We start from the raw sequence: 15,671 nt of genomic DNA on the forward strand, positions 1-15,671 counted from the left end.
ACCCCTCCCCCAACGCCCAGCACCACGTACATATCCATCTGTAATTTATTTTAATATCTCTCCCACACTTTCAGACCAGAAGCTCCTTGAGGACAGGGAATATAAATCATATTTATTGAGCGCTTACTGTGTGCAAAGCACTATACTAAGCACATGCTTACCAATAATATGGTATAGGATTCTCCCAAGTGCTTAATAACTGCTCTGCATACCATTCCATTCATTTATTCATTCATCCAATTGTATTTATTGAGCATTTACTGTGTGCAGAGCACTGTATTAAGCGCTTGGAAAGTACAATTCAGCAACAAAGAGAGACAATCCCTACCCTCACCAGGCTTACAGTCCAGAATGGGGGAGACAGACATTAAAACAAGTAAACAGGCATCAATATAAATAAGCAGAATTATACATATATACACATCAAAACAAGTAAATAAGCATTAATATAAATAAATAGAATTATACTTTCTGATGTCACCTCCCAAAACATTTCCTCAAATGCTATTTCATCACTTCTGCAACAAACGAGCAACTTTGTAGGAAGGGACAGAGCTGCCTGGATGTGTTGGGAATGATTGTAAAATAGAGTAGCTTCTAAAAAGTCTCCAACTGAGCTTGTCCTTTACTAAATCCTTCCTTTCTTTTTCCTCTCTCTTTCTCTTTCTCCTTTTCATTCTATCTTTTCTCTCATTCTCTCTTGACCCACTCACTCTCTTCTCTCCTTTCTCTTCAACACTCATTCTTGTTTCTTTTTTTTTTTCTCTCTTTCTCCAGAATAAACGAAAGTTACAAGTACTCTGGCTAGAGTTGATGCAGGAGTTTCAGTGACAAAAACGAGGAAATGAAACAGTGAAGTTATCCGGTCACTGCACAGTGTTAAGAACAAAGCATTTTTTGATGAGAAGGATATTTTTCTCACCATGCACATTTGCACAAATAAAATGAAAAATTAATGTTTCTTTTGAGGATTGGCTGTTTGATCCACCAGTCATCTTTACTGAGTGCTTACTATGTGCAGAGCACTGACCTAAGCACTTGGGAGAGTACAATATTTTATATTTGTTAAGCACTTACGTTCCAGATAAAGTACTAAAGTGTTGGAGTAGATACAAGATAATAAGGTTGGACACAATACGTGTCCCATGTGGGGCTCATAGTTTTAATCCTCATTTAACAGATGACATAACTGAGGCACAGAGAAGTTTAGTGGCTTGCCCAAGGTCACACAGCAGACATGTGGCAGACCCAGGACTAGAACCCAGGTCCTCTGATTCACAGGCCCGTGCTCTTTCCACTAGGCCATGCTGTTTCCCAATATAATACAATATAACAGAGTTGGTAGACACGTTTCCTGCCCATAATGAGATAATTTGTCCTGGAGAAACAAGCAAACCAACCAACAAAAAAGCAACAAAAAACCAAGCCAAGACAATTGAGAGAAACTACTCCACAACTTGTCATACAACAGTTGTCTAGAAGAAGATCAAGCATTTTCCCTACTTACAGCTCACCTCCTCCAAGAGGCCTTCCCAGACTGAGCTCCCCTTCTCCCTCTACTCCTTCTACCGCCCCCCTTCACCTCTCCGCAGCTAAATCCTCTTTTCCCCCCATTTCCCTCTGCTCCTCCCCCTCTCCCTTCCCATCCCCTCAGCACTGTATTCGTCCGCTCAACCGTATATATTTTCATTACCCTATTTATTTTGTTAATGAAATGTACATCGCCTTGATTCTGTTTATTTGCTATTGTTTTAATGAGATGTTCATCCCCTCCATTCTATTTATTGCTATTGTTCTTGTCTGTCCGTCTCCCCCGATTAGATCGTAAGCCCGTCAAAGGGCAGGGATTGTCTCCATCTGCTACCGATTTGTACATTCCAAGCGCTTAGTACAGTGCTCTGCACATAGTAAACGCTCAATAAATACTATTGAATGAATGAATGAATCTTGAAAGCAGTTGATATTCACCCCACCCTCAGCCCCACAGTACTTATGTACATCGCTATAATTTTTTGAAATGCACATTAATGTCTGTCTCCAGCTCTTGATTGTCAGCTCCCTGTGGTCAGGGAGCGTGTCCATCAACTTGCTATAGTGAACCCTCCCAAGCGCTTAGTACAGGGCTCTACCCACAGTAAATGACTGGCTGATGGATTGATTGAAAATAGCAGACTGGTCCTGCATTTCGACACCTCGTCCCTGGGTCCATTGTGTACTCCTGGCGATTTAGAAATATGGGGCAGGCCCTGTACTAAGCGCTGGGGTGCATACAAGCAAATCAGGTTGGACACAGTCTCTGCCCCACGTGGGGCTCACAGTCTCAATCCCCATTTTACAATTGAGGGAATCGAGGCACAGAGAAGTTAAGTGACTTGTCCAAGGTCACACAGCAGACAAGTGGCAGGACCAGGATTAGAACCCATGACCTTCTGATTCCCAGACTTGTGCTTCATTCACTATGCCATGCCTAATCACCTTGTATCTACCCCAGTGTTTAGTACAGTGTCTGTCACATAGTAAGGACTTAGCAAAAACCGTTATTATTATTATTCTTATAATTATTACCAACTGTCTCCCAAGCACTTAGTTCAGTGTTCTGCACACATTAAACACTCAACAAATACAATTGATTGATCGTGCTCTTAGCCAGACAGTTCTGCTACTCAGGCATCCCTGCCCAGTCGGCCCAGGCATGGACGAGGGGGCGGAGGGGACTGGGGAGGCCCCAACAGGCTGAGCGGAGACAGTGAGGTCACTGGGGAGGGGGGTCCCGAAAGACTCTCTCTACTCTTCCCTTATCCACCCCGCACCCTGCCGACCCTGGCCATCCCCTTGGCCCATGCCCCCAAGAAAACCTCCAGCCCATTGTCAGCACCCCAGTCAACTTGAAGGAAAAAGAGATCGGTCTTTTCTCATATAACTATCTTCTTGAAAGGAGAATTGCCAGGGAGTAGAAGATGGAGATACCGCGCGCAGTAATTAATTATAATCACTGCAGCACTGTTAAGCACTGACTGTGTCCCGAGCACTGGGTTAAGCGCTGGGGTAGCTCCAACACAGTCAGATCGGAAAAAGTCCTCGTCTCACGTGGAGCTCACGGTCGTGGAGCAACATGGTGTAGTGGATAGAGCACGGGCCTGGGAGTCACGAAGTCATGAGTTCTAATCCTGTCTCTGCCACTTGTCTGCTGGGTGGCCTTGGGCAAGTCACTTCTCTGTGGCTCAGTTACCTCATCTGTACAATGGGGATTAAGACTGTGAGCCTCACATGGGACAGGGACTGTGTCCAACCCAGTTTGTTTGTATCCACTCCAGGCCTTTGTACAGTGCCTGGCGCATAGTAACCACTTAACGAATACCACAATTATTATTATTATTATTACTAAGGAAGACCATCGAGTTTAGTCTGAACTGTCCTTTTTGTGAGAAGTCTCCGGTCCAGCCGAGACCTAGATTAATGCCCGCTTTGTCCCCATTTTCTTAAATTAGATGTGGGCTGAGCCATGTGAGGAGAGAGAGGTGGCGAGCGGGTGGCGAGAAGACCCTCTCTCGTCCTCCCCAGCACCTCGCGGTCAGAGGCGATCTGGGGCCGGCCAGGGGAGGCAGAGGCAAACAAAATGGAGGCCACTTCCTCTGGCTTGGCTGAAAATGGAATGCCTTTGGATGGGAAAATTGAGCCCTTACTGCTACAGAAAGCAAAGCCAGGACTCTGCTCACTATCTCCCAGGGGCAGTGTCTGGAATTTAGGGGTGCATCGAGATCATGACTAGAGATGGAGCCTCGCCGGGACCTCCACAACTTGCATAAGCCAGGATCACATGCAGACGCACACACTCACACACGAACACCCCACACACCTAGTGAGCGCTTCCCTCTCCTTTCCTAGTTGACCTCGAACTCTCTGTATTCCCACCTGAAAAACAGGAAACCCGTGATGGAATTTCGCGGGCTGAAGAGGGCGGGCCCGATGTCTTCTTGCCCTCAAAGTGCCTGGACTGCTGACTCTCAGATCGACCCAGTCGCTGGCAGCTGAGGGAAGAAAATCAGGTTTTCTGAAGTTAAGGTGGAGCCTTAAAGTGAGCCCCATACTGGACAGGGACTGTGTACAACCTGATTAGCTTGTATCTATCCCAGCACTTAGTGCTTGACACATAGTAAGTGCTTAACAAATATAATAACGATAATAATAATAATGATATCTCCCCAACTGCCACTTGAACACCTGTTACCTAACCGCTTGTGGATTCACAACCTCCCACTCCATTTATAATAGTAATTAATGATAATAATTACTATGGAATTTGTTAAGCACTTACTATATACCAGGCACTGTAATAAGCCTTAGGGTGGATACAAGCAAATCGCGCTGAACATGGTCCCTGTCCCAAGTGGGACTCACAGTCTCAATCCCTATTTTACAGATGAAGTAACTGAGGCCCAGAGAAGTGAAGTGACTTGCCCAAAGTCACCCAGTGGAAAGGTGGCAGAGCCAGGTTTAGAACCCACAACCTTCTGACTCCCGTGCTCTATCCACTATCCTATTACTTAAGCACTAACTCATGCACTTTCCATCTTTTCTTTCTTCCGCCCATCTAAATTATTTTAGTGTCCTTCTCCCCTGCTAGATTGGGAGCTTTTTGATTAGTAGTTCTTGATAGTAGTCATATTAGTTGTAGTAGTCATAGTACCTGCAGAAGTAACGTTAGCATTTACTGATAATCCACTTTATTTTTAATGGATTTAAGTACTTACTATGTACCAGATGCTGTACTAAGCACTGGAGTAAATGCAAGCTAATCAGGTTGGACACAGCCCCTCTCCCAATGAGACTCACAGTCTTAATCCCCATTTTATAGAAGAGGTAACTGAGGCACAGAAAAGTTAAGTGACTCATCCAAGGTCACAGCAGACAAGGGACAGAGCCAGGATTAGAATGGAGGTCGTCTGACTAGCAGGCCTATGCACTTGATGCAAGGAACTGCTCCAGGCACTTGGGAAGAACTGAATAACAGAGTGACAAATTCCCTCCCCACAAGGAGCTAACAGGGGAGACAAACAAAAACATTTACCACTCAAGTGTTCAAAAAAAATGTGAGCACTCACACAGATAGGAGTGGTGACAAGTGTATGAAGAAATCTGAAGGTAGGGAATCATGTCTACTGAAGCTACAGAACTTTCTCAAGCATTTAGAATAGTGGATTGCACACAGGTGCTCAGTAAATACTATCAGCTGAGACTGTGAGCTCATTATGGGCAGGGAATATATCTGATGCTATATTGTAATCTCCCAAATGCTTAATACAGTGCTTTGCACACAGTAAGCACTCAATAAATACAAATGACTGACTGATTACTGGACTGAGGGTGAGGATCAGGGTCTTTGAAACTGGCTAGCCTTGGCCACTGAGGGAGGTGTACCTGGACAAACTCCAGCCTGAATTCTTTCACTCTATGGTATTTATTGAGGACTCACTGTGTGCAAAACACTGTACTAATCTCTTGGGAGAGTACAATAGCAACAAGCAATGGTATTTACTGAACGCTTACTGTGCTCAGAGCACTGTACCAACTGCTTGGGCTAATACAATATAACAGTGTCACAGAGTTGGTAAATATGTCCCTTGCCCACAGCGAATTTACAGACTAGAGGACAACCTTGAAAATATCAAAAACAATGAAGATGTCCCAGCCCTAACCCGTGGAATTTGGAAACCGAAGTGAGAGGTCAGCTGTAGACATGCAGTTAGAGAAGCAGCGTGGTTTAGCAGAAAGCACACTGGCCTGAGAGTCAGAAGGATCTGGATTCTAATTCTGGCTCTGCCACGTGTCTGCTGTGTAACCTTGGGCAAGTCACTTCACTTTTCTGGGCCTCAGTTACCTCATCTGTAAAATCGGGGATTAAGACTGTGAGCCCCAGGGACAATGTCCAACCCGATTAACTTGTATCTACCTCAGCACTTAGAACAGTATCCGGTACATAGTAAGTGCTTAACAACTACCATTCTTCTTCTTCTTCCAGCTTGCCCTGGTGACTGATGTACAGCTGATTTTCTCACTACTGGGAGGGAGCAGTGGGAGGGGAAGATCGTGCCTTTCCTCCGGGAGGATAAGCCGGGGCTACAAGACTCGATGCAGCCTATACTCACAACCCACGTCCACCGGCCGGCACCGAGGCAGGGGGATAATGTGGCCGAGTCGGGGACGGGGTGGTAGAGGAGACAGAGGTGGGGTGCCATTTCCTTTTTGCAAATTTACTGAAAAGCAGTCTGCATTTAGAATGAGAAGTCAGTAAAATCAATTTTACAGGCAGGTTACTAAGAATACCCTCCACCAAACCACAGTTCATAAATTTTCATTTACTCTTTTCTTCATTGACACGCCTCGAGTTTCACATTTGATGTTGACGGAAAACCAAAGACCACAAAGATTGAAGTGGGAGAGGAAAGAGCGGGAGAAAAATCAACAGCAACAGCACTTTAATAGTCAGTCAGGCAATTGTATATATTGAGCACTTACTGTGTGCAGAGTACTGTTCTAAGCGCTGGGGAGAGGACCTTATAATGGAAAACAGACACATCCCCTGCCACGCGAGTTTACAGCCTAGAGGGGGAGAGAAACATAAATATAAAGAAGTTACAGGTATGTACATAAGTGCTGTGGGGCTGGGAGGGGGGATGAATAAAGGGAACAAGTCAGGGGACACAGAAGGGAGTGGGAGAAGAGGAAAGGAGGGCTTAGTCAGGGAAGGCCTCTTGGAGGAGATGGGCCTTCATGAAGGCTTCGAAGGGGATAGCCACCCTGTAAGATGCAATTTCAGTCTTCTTTCCTCCAGGAAGATGAAGCCATCTGCCCCTTCAGGGGCTTGAACACTTACTGGAATTCACTGGGTTAAGCCCAGGATGAGCTAATAGTGAAACCACTTCAAAAAGATTTGCATTCCAGTTACAAGAAAAAGAAAGTGATGACTTTACCCGTGTGGCGTGGGACATGAAACTCCTGGAGGACCATCGTAATAATAGTAATAATAATTATGGTACTTGTTAAGCTCTTACTATATGTCAGGTATTGTTCTAAGCTCTGGGCTAGATACAGGGTAATCGGGGGGACACAGTCCCTGTCCCACACGGGGCTCAAACTCTTAATCCCCATTTTACAGATGAGGGAACTGAGGCACAGGGAAGTAAACTGACTTGCCCAAAGTCACACAGTAGACAAGTCGCAGTGCCGGGATTGGAACCTAGGTCTTTCTGACTCCCAGCCCGTGCTCCATCCACTAGACCATGCTGCTTCTCCTATTGAGTGCTTACTGTGTGCAGAGCACTGTACTAACAATAATTACAATAATTGTGGTATTTGTTAAGCACTTATTGTGTGCCAAGCTCTGGACTAATCACTGGAATAGATACAAGATAATCAGGTCCCACATGGGACTCTCGTTCTAAGTAGGAGGGAGAACACTCCCCCTCTAAACTGGAAGCTCGTTGCGTGGCGGGAATATGTCTGTTATTGTTGTGTTGTACTTTCCCAAGTGCTTAGTACAATGCTTTGCACACGATTGATTGAACAGGTATTGAATCCCCATTTTGCGAATGAGGGAACTGAGACCCGGAGAAATTAATTGACTTCAGTCAATGAATGACTCAATAGTATTCACTGAGTATTTACTGTATGCAAAGCACTGTAGTAAGTGCTTGGCAGAGTACAATATGACAGTGTGGGTAGACACAATCCCTGTCCCCAACAAGCTCACAGTCTAGAGGGATGACAGACACATAAATAAAAAAATTATGGCTATGTACCAAGTGCTGTGGGGCTGAGGAAGAGGTAAGGGAGCAAATCCAAGTCCAAGGGTGGCACAGAGGGAGTGGGAGAAGAAGAAATGAGGGCTTGGGGAAGACCTACTGGGGGAGATGTGCTTTTAATGAGACTTTGAAGGTGGGGAGAGTGATAATTCGTTGTATATAAAGAGGGAGGGCATTCCAGGCCAGAGGCAGAATGTGGGTGAGAGGTTGGCAGTGAGATAGATGAGATTGAGGTACAGAGAGTAGGTTGGCATCACAGGAGCCAAGAGTTCGGGCTGGGCTATAGTAGGAAATCAGGGAGGTAAGGTAGGAGGGGGCAAGGCGATTGAGTGCTTTAAAGCCGAAGGTAAGGAGTTTCTGTTGGATGCGGGTGTGGATGGGCAACTGCTGGAGGTTCTTGAGGAGTGGGGAAGCATGGACTGAAACATGGACTTGCCCAAGGTTACACAACTGATATGTGGCAGAGCCAGGATTTAAAGGCAGATCCCCTGAATCCCGCTCATCTGCCCTCTAAGAAAAGCAGAAAGTCATATCCATGGGACAATCACTGAAACACAACACTGATTTGCTTTCCCTAACTCAGTTACCCTACCCAGTCCCACACACCTGAACTCACACGCCCCTTCACCTGTTCACCACCTGCTCCTTATTTTCTTCTTCAGGTGATCGTTTCACACTAGGTTCAAAGTTTAGGAAAGCCCTAAAGAGCAACATCCAATCAAATGATATCATTTAATTTCAGCATGGCCTACAGGAAAGAACCCAGAATCCTGCTCCAGAGCCTAACCTGCCACTCCCCAGGCAGAGGGGCTGCTGCAGAGGCAGATGACAGATCTGGCCTCTAGATCCAGAGGTTCCCCCGGGGAACCAGCAAAATGCTTTCTGGGCTCAAGGGAAGGAGCTTGGCCTAATGGAACGAGCACAGGTTTGGGAGTCAGGCTGGTTCTAATTTTGGCTCTGCCACTTGCCTCGCGGTGTGATCTTGGGCAAATCACTTCACTTCTCTAGAATCAGTTTTCACTTCACTTCCCTATTCCTCAGTTTCCTCATTTTTAAAATGGGGATTCAACACCTGTTCTCCCTCCTACTTAAACTGTGAGCCCCATGTGGGACTTGATCTTGCATCTACCCCACTGCTCAGTACAGTGCTTGACACGTAGTAAGCGCTTAACAAATACCACAATTGTCATTCATGACGGCATCTGTTTTTCGAAATATTTATTAAGCTCCGTGGCAAAACTCTGAGTTAGATTAAAGAGAATCAGACTAACACATTCTCTGTCCCTCATGGCAATCTAAGAAGCAACGAGAGCAGGAATCTTATTCCCATTTTACAGTTAAGGCAACTGAGTCACAGAGAGGTGAAATGATTTACCTCGGTCACACGGCAAGCCATTTGCAGAGCTAGGTGTAGAACTGATGTCTTTTGACTTCCAGTTCCATGCTCTTCCCACTAGGTACATGTCCTCCACGCAGGAAGTCTCCCACATAGACATATGGCGCATATTATCCCTTCTTTACAAAAACTCTTCCTTTTGGTTTCCCAGAGACCCAGAAGCCTCATGCTGTGCCTTTAGCTGGGGAGTGAGTGAGTACTCTCACTCTCTTTTATCGTCCTTACTATGTGCCAGGCCCCGTTCTAAGTGCAGGGGTAAGATACAAGCTCATTAAGTTGGACACGGTCCATATCTCATATGCGGCTCACGTCTTAATCCTCATTTTACAGATGTGGTACCTGAGGCACAGAGAAGTTTAATGACTTGCCCAAGGTCACGGAGCCGAAATTAGAATCCAGGTCCTCTGACTCCTAGGACCATGCTTTATCCACTAGGGCACGCTGCTTCCCACTCAGTATGCTTTCACAACGGAGGGCACACCCAGATCATATGCACAGCGCAGACACGTGCACACACACAATCCACCACCTTGGGCAACACAGAGCCAGCAACATGAGTGCAAGCTGATTTAAAAAACAGACTTTTGCAAATCTCTCAGTAATGTCATTCTGCCGGCACGGGCAGCAATTTAATCGATCAATCAGTCAATCAGTGGAATTTATTGAGCGCTTACCATGTACAGAGCTCTGTTCTAAGTGCTTGAGAAAGTACAGTACAAGAGAATTAGCAGACACGTTCCCTGACCATAATGAGCTTACAGCCTAGAGGGGCGCTTAGTATTTGCCTAGTCTAATGCATTTAACAAAGATACATGCTGCCAATTTAGAAATCTTTCTAAGAAAAGTAGTCAGTTATGGAAATCCCAGAAAAACTGGGTTGGAAGAGACCTGAGTCAGTCAGTCAACTCCTGCAGAGGAAGTCGATCCAGTGCTCTAATCCTTTTTTTAACCAATCCTGTGGCTCACAAAATCTGTGCAGTTTTCAGAGGGTCCAGGGGTCTGGTCGGGGTGGGGAGGGGACTGAGAGGTCCAGAGCCCCCTGAACAACTGTCTGGCTCTGCTCTTCCCTCTAAAATTGTGGCAAGAAAAGAGAAAAAGAGAGAAGACTGGCAGAAATGAAAAAGAGAGACTGAGAGAAGGAAACCTCCTTCTCCTCTCCCTCCTCTTCATCTTTGCCACCCCTCTTCTGCTAGAAATAGAAACTCCTGGCTTCCAAGTTTGCTTCCAAGTCAGATTGTACTATATCAGTTTAGGGAGCTGGACAATAAGAGAATAGGGCCTAATAATAATAATAATAATTATGACATTTGTTAAGCATTTACTATGTACCAAGCACTCTTCTAAGAGCTGGGGTAGATGCAAGTTAATCAGGTTGGACACAGTCCTCCATTGGGCTCACACTCCTAATCCCCATTTTTTACAGACGAGGTAACTGAGGCCCAGAAAGGTTAAGTGGTTCGCCCAAGGTCACAAAGCAGACGTGTGGCGGAGCCAGGATTCTGACTCCCAGGCCCGTGCTCTATCTACCAAGCCACGCTGCTTAGTGTGTGTTTGTGTGCATATGAGGGTGGTGGTGATGGGCAGAAATGGTACTTCTTCTCAAAGTTAAACTTCAAGCTCGGACTCAATCAATGACTGGTATTTACTGAGTGCTTTCTTTGTGCAGAGCACCGTACTAAGTGTTTGGGAGATTCCAATGCAGATAGTGGATATGTTCCCTGCTTCAGAGCTTTCGATCTAACATGGGGGACAAATACTAATAAATTATCAGTAAAGGAAATGACCTAGTATCTGGATACGTACATTAAGTGCTGTGGGGGTGGGGATGGGGTGAATACCTCAGTGCTTAAGCTTAGTGACACTAAGTGAATGGTGAGGAAGAAGGGTGGGGGTGATGAGCGAGAGTCAGGAAAGCCTTCATGGAGGAGATGTGATTTTAGTAGGGCTTTGAAAATGGGGGAACCTGGTCTGGTCAGAAATGAAGGGGGAGGAAGCTCCAGGCAATAGGGGGGACAGGACCGAGGCGTCGACAGTGAGGAGAGAGATAGGTGAGACTCACCTATCTGGGACCAAATTGGAGAAAGAGTGGGGGCCACTTCAAACATTCCAGGACATGGGAACCCAGGGGCCCAGGACCCGGCTGCGTCGAACACCTGCCCCCAGTTCCCAAGGGCTGAAGAGAAACCCGTGTAGGGGCTGGGAACATAACTAAGGTCTGACTTCCCGCCTCGATGCCTGCAGCGCTAGGCCCCGGTTCCTGGCGGGTAGGACGGAGGGTGGGGGTGCACATCTGTGGCCCTCCAAGGGCTTGAGGGAAACAGGTTGGGGGGAGAGCAGCAGGAATTTCCTTAAAGGAATCTAGGGAAGAATCACACTAGTTCCTTCACACTAGTTCCTGCAATGCTGGTTGTGGGAGGGAGTGGTCCAGGCCTCAGGGTGAGGACCACTGGATCAAAAAACCAAAAAGAAACCCTACCTTGTAAGCCCTTTGTGGGCAGGGATTGTATCTGCCAACTTTATTGTACTGTCCTCTCCCAAGTGCTTAGGACAGTGCCCTGCACACAGGAAGAGCTCAATAAATACCACTGATTGACTGCTTCACGCTGTATAAACTAGAAAAAAAATAGCTCCATGAGATTAAGTTCCTTTCCTCACTCGGGCTAAATTCCTCGGCAGTCAACATGTTGGAACTGGCGGGCTATTTCATTCAGAAAGAGCTGCCAGAAACAGAGATGATCGTTCTGATATTTAACCCTCTCACATGGCAAGAGTGTTTAACCCAAGTTCAGGAAAATCTCTTTATGGTGAAGTTGAAAGGGTCGATTTGGGGGATTTCTTTACTTTAAAAAATAAATAAAATTGCACAGTAAATGGCAGAAACCAATAGAAAACTTCATCTTAATGAGGTATTGGAATAAAGGGGTTTATTATAATGGGATTTTGCCGTGCTTCTACGATGTGCTCCATGATCAATTTTTAACCCTTCATTACTTAATTCTTCTTTATTTTTAGCCTAATTTGTTTTTTATTATCAGGCATAAATCTCAGTGTCTTTACAATGAAGAAAGACTGTGGCACATTTAATTGCTTTGAATCACACTGTGTACTCCTCACAACAACCCTCTGAAGTAGGGCCACTTTACTGTCCCCATTTTACAGATGAGTAAACTCGAGGCACTGAAAGGTTAAATGATTTCCTCGAGGTCCCTCCGCCAGCCAAGGGCAGAGCTGGAATTCCAATTCAGCATTTTCAAGTTGCCTGCTTAACCTGCCAGCCTGCACGGCAGCTTCTTTTAACATCAAATGTCTGAGTGGCAAGTTGAATCGGAATAATGACCATTGGTCCATTATTATTTTTTATGGTATTTCTTAAGTACTTTTTGTGTGCCAGGCACACAATACTAAGCGCTGGGGTAGATACAAATTGATCAGGTTGGACACGATCCCTGACCCACAAAGGGTCACAGACTTAATCCCTATTTTAAGATGCAGGAACTAAAGCACAGAGAAGTGAAGTGACTTGCCTAAGGTCGCACAGCGGACAAGTGGCGAAGCCGGGATGAGAACCCAGGTCCTTCTGAATCCCAGGTCCGTGGTCTAGCAGCGTGGCTCAGTGGAACGAGCACGGGCTTGGGAGTCAGAGGTCACGGGTTCGAATTCCGGCTCTGCCACTTGTCAGCTGTGTGACTGTGGGCAAGTCACTTAACTTCTCTGTGCCTCAGGTCCCTCATCTGTAAAATGGGGATTAAGGTTGTAAGCCTCTCGTGGGACAATGCGATTACCTGGTATCTACCCCAGCTCTTAGAACAGTGCTCTGTACATAGTAAGCACTTAACAAATACCAACTTTTTTTTTTTAAAGATGGCTCTATAAAGAAAATCAGCCTAAAAACTCGTATGGTGGGGCAAAGAGCACTGCCATAAAGTGGCTCACCTGGGCAGGGAATGTCTTGAGAACTGTTGTTTTTTCCACTGGGCATTTCATAATTCGCCTTTGTGTTCCTCCCCAGCTGCTCACACTCACTGCAATCCCACTATTGTTTCTGGCCAATGACACCCAAGGTCGCTCAGCCATCAGGTAGGAAATTTGGCCTGTGAAGTCTGCTCTCTTTCTTCTGTCGGTTCATGCCACATACACATATCCTGTCTGCTAGCAGGTGGATTAGGACAGAAGGCTTCCGGGGATAGTGAGATGTCCACCCATTCGGTATGGACTTCTGCGGGGAGAAGAAATATCATTCCGGTGGCCCAAGAGAAAAGTGCCATCGAGAAGACAACTAAGGCATCTGTCAGTCAGTTGTATTTATTGAGCACTTACTGTGTACAGAGCACTGTACTAAGTGCTTGGGAGAGTACAATATAACAATAAACAGACACATTCTCTGCCCACACGAGCTTACAGTCTACAAGATCTATTTTTAAATTGAAAGATTTCATTCTCCCACACCCTTTCCCCTCAAATTTTGGAATCCCAAGTTACTTCCTTTCTGGTGGTGCCAATTGCTGGCAATGGGCTGCCATGGTGAGCTGGGAGTTTTAGGATCAGGGTTTCTATTTTAATATGTTTCTGTTTAAACGGCTTAGTTAATGCCTGACGGAGCCAGTTCACTGATGGACTCTGTTCCCTTTCCTTTCCGAGAAGAATTCTGGACTCCTTTCTGGGTATTTGGTGTGATTCATCCAAAGATAGCCATCACCCAGACGAGTCCCAGCATGGTCTGTTTAGGAGGGGGGCTTCGCCTTCTGAACTTTGAGATGGGCTGCGGCCTATGATGACAAGAGTGGTAGAACCCGAAATCTGGTGTCCCTGGGTAGTCACCCCCGGCTTCTCGTTGGTTCCCAGGAAGTTTAATTTTCTGGGGTCTTCAGCCATTTCATAGAAAAAAATCCCAAGAATGAGCCCCAGTTCCTTTCCCTCCATTCCCTTCCCTCCCTAAATTCTCCTGGGCCAGCATGTCCTGATGTCGGGGGGTCCTTTTGTGATTTTTTTTTTTAAATCCATCCTCACTACCTACAGGTTAAGCATGAAAAGGAGAACCCCTTCCTGCAAGGAAGTGGTCTGCCTGTTTGCTGTGCACGAGAGCAGACCTCCGACCAGAAGGGGACTCTTGATCAGTCAGAAACTCATTGTCATGCTGCTGGATGCACTATCATGGACAATCAATCAATCAATTGTATTTATTGAGTGCTTACTCTGTGTAGAGCACTGTACTAAGTTCATGGGAGAGTGCAATACAACAGAGTCATTAGATCTGTTCCCTGCCCCCCTGTGAGATTGTGGTTTTTATATAAAAACGTGGGGCATTTCAACCCGTTTCATATTTGAGTGCAGATTTTGGTGGCTGAGAAATTTCCACAACTGGCTGAAAATATGAGCCGGTAGTTCACATAGGAAAGACTTGACTATTGTTCATCAACCTAGTGATGGAAACACAGATTTCTTTAGAGATGAAGATGAGATCATGGCATCAGAAAATATTTCTGGAATGTTCACAGACTGCACAGTTCTATACTACTCTTTGCACACACTTTTCACTAACTGACTCTCTGAACCCCAAAACAGAGTTTGGCAGTAGCGATAAAATTGACATTTCCAGGGCTGTTGAGGGAGGGAGTTATGTACACATCCACCAGTAATTTGTTTTAAGGTCTTCTCTATTGTGGGTAGGGTTTCTATCTACCTGCTCTATTGCATTATACTATCTCAAGCTCTTGGGATAAATCTCTGCACACAGTAAATACTCAATAAATACCCTTGATTGATTGATGGATTGGTGGGCTTGTACTATTTAGGAGAGTGATATGTCTGCATTTTTAGGAAATAACATGCGTGACTATATTTCCTTCCACTGTTTTATGCTTGCCCCCAAATAATCACCAGCTGCTGTTCTTTTCCCTTCAGTATAACTTTAGAAGTCACTATTGCTAAACACCCTGAAACTAAGCCCTGACTTCTCTAGCAGTTTCTCTGAAATCTAAGTAAAATCCCCCTCCAGCATATAGGGGAATCACAGTGTTAGATAATTCAGCCTCCCACTGAACATCTTTTTCTGAACAGGATTCTGAACGATAGGTACGGTTTCTCCAGTTGAGAATGGCAACATTCTATGGTTCTGAAAACCTGGGCTTTAGCCATGTTATCTGGGGTGATCAGGGAGTCAAGGAAGTTGCACTTGTTTTGGGGTTTTTTTATGATATCTGTTAAGCACTTACTATGGGTTCAACACTGTTCTAAGAGCTGAGCTAAATACAAGTTAGTTACGTCAGAGCCACAAAAGACTCACAGCCTAAGTAGATTGGAGAACAGGTATTTCATCTCCATTTTACAGTTGAGGAAAATGAGGTCCAAAGACGTTACGTGACTTGCCCAATGTCACACAGAAAGCAATAGGCAGAGCTGGGATTAGAACCCAGATCCTGACTCCCAGGCCTACGCTCTTTCCACTTTTCATTTGTTCTTTCTTTCTCTTCTTT

At 45.5% G+C, this 15,671-nt stretch overlaps 1 long non-coding RNA gene across 3 annotated transcripts in view; it reads right to left on the reverse strand.

Annotated features, from left to right (window-relative positions):
- The window catches only part of LOC103171049, a 147,738-nt gene that overhangs the window by 72,295 nt on the left and 59,772 nt on the right, over positions 1–15,671 (reverse strand). Inside the window, exons 1-2 of one of the 3 annotated variants that reach the window (XR_003761408.1) lie at positions 6,517–6,552; positions 3,913–4,028 (exon numbers count right to left, since the gene is read on the reverse strand). The exons of 1 other annotated variant lie outside the window; for it this stretch is intronic. This is a non-coding gene — a long non-coding RNA (uncharacterized LOC103171049). Of the gene's footprint in view, positions 1–3,912; positions 4,029–6,516; positions 6,553–15,671 lie in introns of those variants that run through there. One more of the 3 variants, XR_005660294.1, reaches the window with a different exon arrangement.

Source organism: Ornithorhynchus anatinus, chromosome 8 (assembly GCF_004115215.2).
Source record: "Ornithorhynchus anatinus isolate Pmale09 chromosome 8, mOrnAna1.pri.v4, whole genome shotgun sequence".
In the NCBI taxonomy this organism is placed as follows: domain Eukaryota; kingdom Metazoa; phylum Chordata; class Mammalia; order Monotremata; family Ornithorhynchidae; genus Ornithorhynchus; species Ornithorhynchus anatinus.